Below are 7,336 nucleotides of genomic sequence, written 5' to 3'. Positions count from 1 at the left end.
AAGTTCTGAGCATGGAAATCTAAAACTTGCACCAAGAATGGTCTCTAAAAAGAAAACAAACAAAAAATCTTGCACCCCCAGAGCCAGAGACCTTGCCAGGCTCCACTCTATCAACACAGACTTCCTCCTGCTAAACACTGTGGGCAGATTGGCTTCTGTCTTTTTTGGTTCCACTCAAGTCTCTGAAATTTGCATGCGTTTGTTTCCCCTTCGTTGGTTCACAAATGCTTGAATGTGTCTCCTTCTTCTTCTTCTTCTTCTTCTTCTTCTTCTTCTTCTTCTTCTTCTTCTTCTTCTTCAAAGCAACATTTGTGCACAGAACCACCAGCCCAGCACCTCCACCTCCCTTGCCCCGGTTTTGCGTGTGTCTTTAAGAAACGTCAAAAAACCAGAGATCCAGTTCTCTCTTCCCAAGGTGCTTTTGGGGAACCAGCCCTCTTGCAACACACGGCCTGGTTTAGGAGAAGTTGGCGGAGGCATGGGGCCCGAGATAGGAAGGATGAGTGCACATTTTCGAAGGCTGGTTTCGGAACGGAACAGGCAACGAAACAAACCCTCTTTAAAAAAAAATAAAAATCAAAAAATTGCTGCAACGGTCTGAGGGTGGGAACGGCCACGCCCCCAAAGCATACCGCTCGTGCCTCTCGCCCTGCTTTCCTGGAGAAACAGTTTCTATCCAAATGCGATTTTGGTTTTAAACGCTGTGTAAGGTAGTCGGGTGGCGCTGTGGGTTAAACCACAGAGCCTAGGGCTTGCTGATCAGAAGGTCGGCGGTTTGAATCCCCACGACGGGGTGAGCTCCTGTTGCTCAGTCCCTGCTCCTGCCAACCTAGCAGTTCAAAAGCACATCAAAGTGCAAGTAGATAAATAGGTACCGCTCTGGTGGGAAGGTAAATGGCATTTCCATGCGCTGCTCTGGTTCACCACAAGCGGCTTAGTCATGCTGGCCACATGACCCGGAAGCTGTATGCCGGCTCCCTCGGCCAATAAAGCGAGATGAGCGCAGCAACCCCAGTGTCGGTCGCGACTGGACCTAATGGTCAGGGATCCCTTTACCTTTAAGGTAGTCTCTATGGGAGCATATTGTATTTAATTATGGGGTATCAGAGTTTTTAGGGGGCTAAGCAGGCTGGGATAGTTGGGATAGCAGGCTTGTTGGTTTTTGAATGTCTGATGTAGATTTTTTCAGTTTCGTTGTTCTGTATGGGACAATGACAATAAAGACTATTGTATCGTAAAAAAGGCTGTCCACAATGGCTACTGGTCAGCATGGCTAGTTCTCCCTCCCCTATCAGAGGCAGAATACTAGTCACAGGGAACTGCAAGTGCTGCTGTTGTGCTCAGGTCACAGAATCACAGAGTTGGAAGGGACCATGAGGATCATCTAGCCCAACCCCCTGCAAGACAGAAATCTTTCTGCCCAGTGTGGGATTTGAACCCATGACAATGACATTAAGAGTCTCATGTGCTACCTTTCGGGTTTCCCACTGAGCCACTGTGAGAATAGGATGTTGGACTAGACAGGCCATTGGCCTGAATCGGTGGGGCTCTCTTCTTATGTACAGTAAGGTAAAGGTACCCCTGACCATTAGGTCCAGTCGCGGCCGACTCTGGGGTTGCGGCGCTCATCTCGCTTTATTGGCTGAGGGAGCCGGCGTACAGCTTCCGGGTCCTGTGGCCAGCATGACTAAGCCGCTTCTGGCGAACCAGAGCGAAACGCCGTTTACCTTCCCGCTCGAGCGGTACCTATTTATCTACTTGCACTTTGATGTGCTTTTGAACAGCTAGGTTGGCAGGAGTTATGTACAGTAGGTTTAGACAAATGCGTGAGGCTACCAAAGGCTACAGTCAGAGGTGGCGATGCTTCTGAATGCCAGCTGCTGGGAATTACAAGGGCATAAAGGTAAAGGGACCCCTGACCATTAGGTCCAGACGTGGACGACTCTGGGGTTGCGGCGCTCATCTCGCTTTATTGGCCGAGGGAGCCGGCGTACAGCTTCTGGGTCATGTGGCCAGCATGACTAAGCCGCTTCTGGCGAACCAGAGCAGCGCACGGAAACACCGTTTACCTTCCTGCCGGAGCGGTACCTATTTATCTACTTGCAGTTTGACGTGCTTTCAAACTGCTAGGTTGGCAGGAGCAGGGACCGAGCAATGGGAGCTCACCCCGTCGCGGGGATTTGAACCACCGACCTTCTGATCGGCAAGCCCTAGGCTCTGTGGTTTAACCCACAGCACCACCTTTTTACCTATCCATGTAAAGGCCCCAGGTAGGGGCTGGGAGAGACCCTCTGTCTGAAACTCTGGAGAGCCTCTGCCAGTCAGTGTGCAGAAATACCAGTAGGTCTGACTCAGTCTAAGGCAGCTCCCCAATTCTTTGCGGGAGGCCACAAGCTTTGAATGTCTGCTGCGGACATGACTTAACTTTCCGCTGCGTGAGTTTTGAATTATGCGAGCAAACCGGGGCGGCCGCTCGAGAAACAGATCAACCAACGAGGCCCTCTTCATATTCTGGACCAACCATCATCAAGGCCGGTCCTGTACCGATATCAACATTGCCTCTGGTTTCCTCTCCTGCAGAGATTGTTTTTTTCCACCTATTTCATTCTTCACTGCTGCTTTTCCATTCCGCTTTTGGTGGTGGGTTCCGCGGTTTGACATTTCCGCTCCCTCGCTTGCAGAAGAGTGGGCCAGCGTCGAAATCAGTAGGAAGAATTTACGCACCTGAGATGGCACTTCGGGTTGTTCCACCTATTAATAGATGGCCGGCCGTGTAGCTTCGCAGAGAGGCAGAGACAGAGAGGCTGAAAAAAGTCCCTGCTTATCTCGCTCAACTCGAAAGTTGAGTCAGCCAGGTTGAGAACGAGGGCTCAGGGGCTTTCCCTGCCTCAGAGGGTGATTCTGTCACAGGAAAACCACAGCCAGGTGGTACCAGATTTCAGCGAGGGATCCCCTATGTCTTTCTGCCTTGGGTGTTGTTTGTCAGACTGTTCTCTCTCTCTCTCTTTCTTTCTTTCTTTCTTTCTTTCTTTCTTTCTTTCTTTCTTTCTTTCTTTCTTTCTTTCTTTCTTAAAATACATCTTAAAAGTATTCACCCACATCCCTTGATTGTATGAAAAAACCCCTCAAAGGAAGGGGGCACAGCTGCGAATTTACAGATTATGATATGCGTTAATGCGAACTGAAGTTAATTTTTGTAGCTGTGGTATAAGGGATTTTATCAAGAATGGATTGTATCTGGTTTCAGCAACGGTCTGGAGGCAGAATTAAAGGGAATCGGACCCTGAAGTACAGCACGTGGGAAGCCACACAAAATTTATACAGTGGTACCTTGGGACGCAGGTGGCGCTGTGGGTTAGACCACAGAGCCTAGGACTTGCCGATCAGAAGCTCGGCGGTTCGAATCCCCGTGACGGGGTGAGCTCCCATTGCTCGGTCCCTGCTCCTGTCAACCTAGCAGTTAGAAAGCACGTCAAAGTGCAAGTAGATAAATAGGTACCACTCTGGCAGGAAGGTAAACGGTGTTTCCGTGCGCTGCTCTGATTCGGCAGAAGCGGCTTAGTCATGCCGGCCACATGACCCGGAAGCTGTACGCCGGCTCCCTCGGCCAATAAAGCGAGATGAGCGCCGCAACCCCAGAGTCGGTCATGACAGGACCTAATGGTCAGGGGTCCCTTTACCCTTTACCTTTACCTTGGTTTACAACCATAATCCATTCTGGAGGTGCATTTGTACACCAAACAGGTTGTAACCCAAGACGTGCTTTTGCCAATGGGGCCTCCCCTCCAAAAAATTTGTTCGTAATCCAAAAAAAAAAAAAAAAGGGTTTCTAATCCAAAGGCACCACTGTAATTGGCTATGTAACTGATTTGCATTTGAACTGGTACTGCTATTTGGTGTTAAGATAATATGGCGCATATTGGATTTTTGTGATTGAAAATTAATAAAAAATATTTAAAAGAAAAGAAAAGAATCTTATGTACCAAAATAATCTTATGTACCAGCTCATGGGGTGGAGCACTCTCTGGCCGCCGCAAAGCTTTTAAACTGGGGACTGAGGCCCTTCCATATCTGGCGGCGACATCAAGTGACGTCGGGTGCAAGCCAGTGCTCATGTTTATGGATCATAATAATACAAGAATAGGTTGCAGGATCAGGCCAACGGTTTATTCAAGTCCAGCATCCTGTTCTCACAGGGGGAAAACAAACCTCAAAGTGGTTTATAAAAATAATAGAACAATTATCAATGCAAGCAGCTATTAAGAACATTAAAAAAAAAAATTAAACCAACTATACACTTGAAGCAGATGAAAACACAGGTCTAAACAAAAATGCAAAGGTGTTTGCTTTGTTTTTTTAATTCAATTTTTATTGGTTTTCTATTACAAAATCAGTCATAAAACATTTGCAAAACTTTTAAGCTTTAGACAAAATAAATATTCTTTTTATATATAAAAAACTGGGTCTTCGGAGGGTATGATACAAGTAATATGTTTTAGCAATACATAATGATGCAATCTTACATTGAACTAGGTAGATAGGTTTTGATTTGCACTTTCACCAATAACTTAATACAGGTTTGTGCGCCTTTGTGTCGTGTCCAAAGCACTTACTTTTCCAAAATAAGGCAAAAATACAGAAAAAGAGGAGGAGAAAAGCGAACAATAAAATGGGTTTCCTGCTTACCAATCTGCATTGTAAATTGTATAAACGCCTCTCTTCCATGTGCTGAGTGATTTTTAAAGCTCAGTTCCTAACCCTATTTATCTTTTTTTTTAAAAAAAAAAATTATTAAATGTTTTATAGTTATAGAAAGAAAAAAGATAGGGGAAAAAAATACATAGATTCCACAGACAATACATCAACAATGAAAAAGATACAATACAACAATACAACAACAACAACAACAACAACAAAACATTTAAACACACATCCAAGTTTCATATCCATATCTTTCATTTGCTTATTTCCTCGACTTCCTCGCATCTCCCTTTTTTTGTATTCTAGTTCAAATTAGCTGGTTCGACAAATCCTTTCCCTCTTCTTCAATTTTTGTTCCATAATTTATCCTAACACAATTTAACCTTAAATTTTCCACTTTGACACATTGAGAATTAATATTCATATAGTTCTTAATAACACTTCTGCTAAAACCATATAACTTCTCCTAACCCTATTTATCAATGCCATACATTAAAAACACATCTGATGCACATTTAAAGCAAATGACTTCTTAAAAAAACAAATCAAAGCCCCTCATGGTGCTATAGTTCCCAGCACCCTTCGGAAACTACAGTTTTGGGGATTATTACGGGGGAAGCAATGATGGCTGTTGAGAGTAGTAGAAGAGTGCTTCAAATGCATGCCCTCCAACACTTCTCCGATGAAAATAGGGACGCCCCATTCCATAATTATAATTTTACGGTTTACTGGGTCGCCCCAGCCCCTCTGCACAGCTTCCAACATACAGTGGTACCTCGATTTTCGAACGTCTCTGTTGACGAACGTTTCAGAACTCGAACGCCGAAAACCTGGAAGTAAATGCTTCCGTTTTCAAACGCGCCTCGGAAGTCGAACGGCTTCCGCTGAGTTCAATGTTATGTATTGAATTTGCAGACCACCCTTTGCCCCTCGGTTTCCAAACGTTTCGGAAGTTGAACCGTCTTCTGGAATGGATTACATTTGAAAACCGAGGTACCACTGTACAGTCATACCTCTTGTTACGTTTGCTTCAGGTTAAATCTTTTCAGGTTGCGTCCCACGGTGACCCGGAAGTAATGGAACGGGTTACTTCCGGGTTTCGCCGCTCGCACATGCGCAGACATGCAAAATGATGTCACGCGCATGCACAGAAGCGGCGAATCACGACCAGCACATGCTCAGGTTGCGAACGGGGCTTCGGAACGGATCCCATTTGCAACCAGTGGTACCACTGTCTATAAAGGTAAAGGGACCCCTGACCATTAGGTCAGTCGTGGCCGACTCTGGAGTTGCGGCACTCATCTCGCTTTATTGGCCGAGGGAGCTGGCGTACACCTTCTGGGTCATGTGGCCAGCATGACTAAGCCGCTTCTTGCGAACCAGAGCAGCGCACGGAAATGCTGTTTACCTTCCCGCCGGAGCGGTACCTATTTATCTACTTGCACTTTGTGCTTTCGAACTGCTAGGTTGGCAGGAGCAGGGACTGAGCAACGGGCGCTCACCCCATTGCGGGGATTTGAACCGCTGACCTTCTGATCAGCAAGTCCTAGGCTCTGTGGTTTAACCCACAGCGCCACCCACATCCCTTACCACTGTCTATAAAAACATAATAAAACATTAAACATTTTTTAAAACTTCCCTATACAGGATTGCCTTTAGATGGCTCGGGGGTCGGAAGCAAGAAGAGTTACCAACACTGGAAGAATGGAGAATGAAGATGATGGACTTTGCAGAACTTGATAGAATGACAGGAAGAATTCGAAATCGACGAGATCAGAGATTTACTGAAGAATGGGAAAATGTTTCAGAATATATGCATAATTTAAGTGAAAAACAAATAACGCTTGTAACCTTTAATGAAGCTTTGTAAAAAAGAAAAATTAAAATTGGGGTGAAATAAGATTTAATTTATAAATTAGATGAGATTTCAGAAATGTGTGGGAAAGTAAGAAGGGAAGGAGTACCAGCCAAGTTGAGGGAAGTCAAAAAGTGAGAATGGTTTAAAAAATTGTATGAATTGTACTAATTTGTTTTATTTATAAACTGAATAAAAATTATATTAAAAAAAAAAAAAGATGGCTCGGGGGTCAGATAACGCCCTACCCTCCAACATTTCTCCAAAGGAAATAGGGACGTCCTAAGGAAAAGCAGGACATTCTGGGATCAAGCCAGAAACTGGGATGGCTTCTCCAAATCAGGGACACCCCTGGAAAATAGGGACACTTGGAGGGTCTGCAAATTCATGGGGTAGGTGTAACATGAGGAGACAAGGCAGTTGGCCCCGAGAGCAGAAAAGGGGGCGTTCAAACGCCCCTGGGATTTCACTTCCTCTGTCCCTTAGCGGGGCACGAACTTCCTCTGGAGCTGTTTATCGGTGAGGAGGGACCGAAAAGGAGAACTGGAAGATGGAGGGAAGCAGCTGCCTGGACCGGGGGTTTCACCACCAGCCCTCCTCCTCCTGTGCTGCGAACCTGCCGCAGGCCCCCCTCTTCCCTCAAGATTGCTCAACATTTTTTTCTTCCTCTCTTTCTTTCTCACGGGCCAGAACAGCCAGGCTACCCCAGGAAGAGAGAGACAAAAGGAAAGCTGGGCCCCAAACAAAGCACACATTTGAAAAGGCCGTATTTTACCAGGG

Source organism: Podarcis tiliguerta (genome assembly GCF_965153285.1).
Source record: "Podarcis tiliguerta genome assembly, chromosome: 16".
NCBI classification, from domain to species: Eukaryota; Metazoa; Chordata; class Lepidosauria; order Squamata; family Lacertidae; genus Podarcis; species Podarcis tiliguerta.
This window is presented reverse-complemented; position numbering follows the sequence as displayed.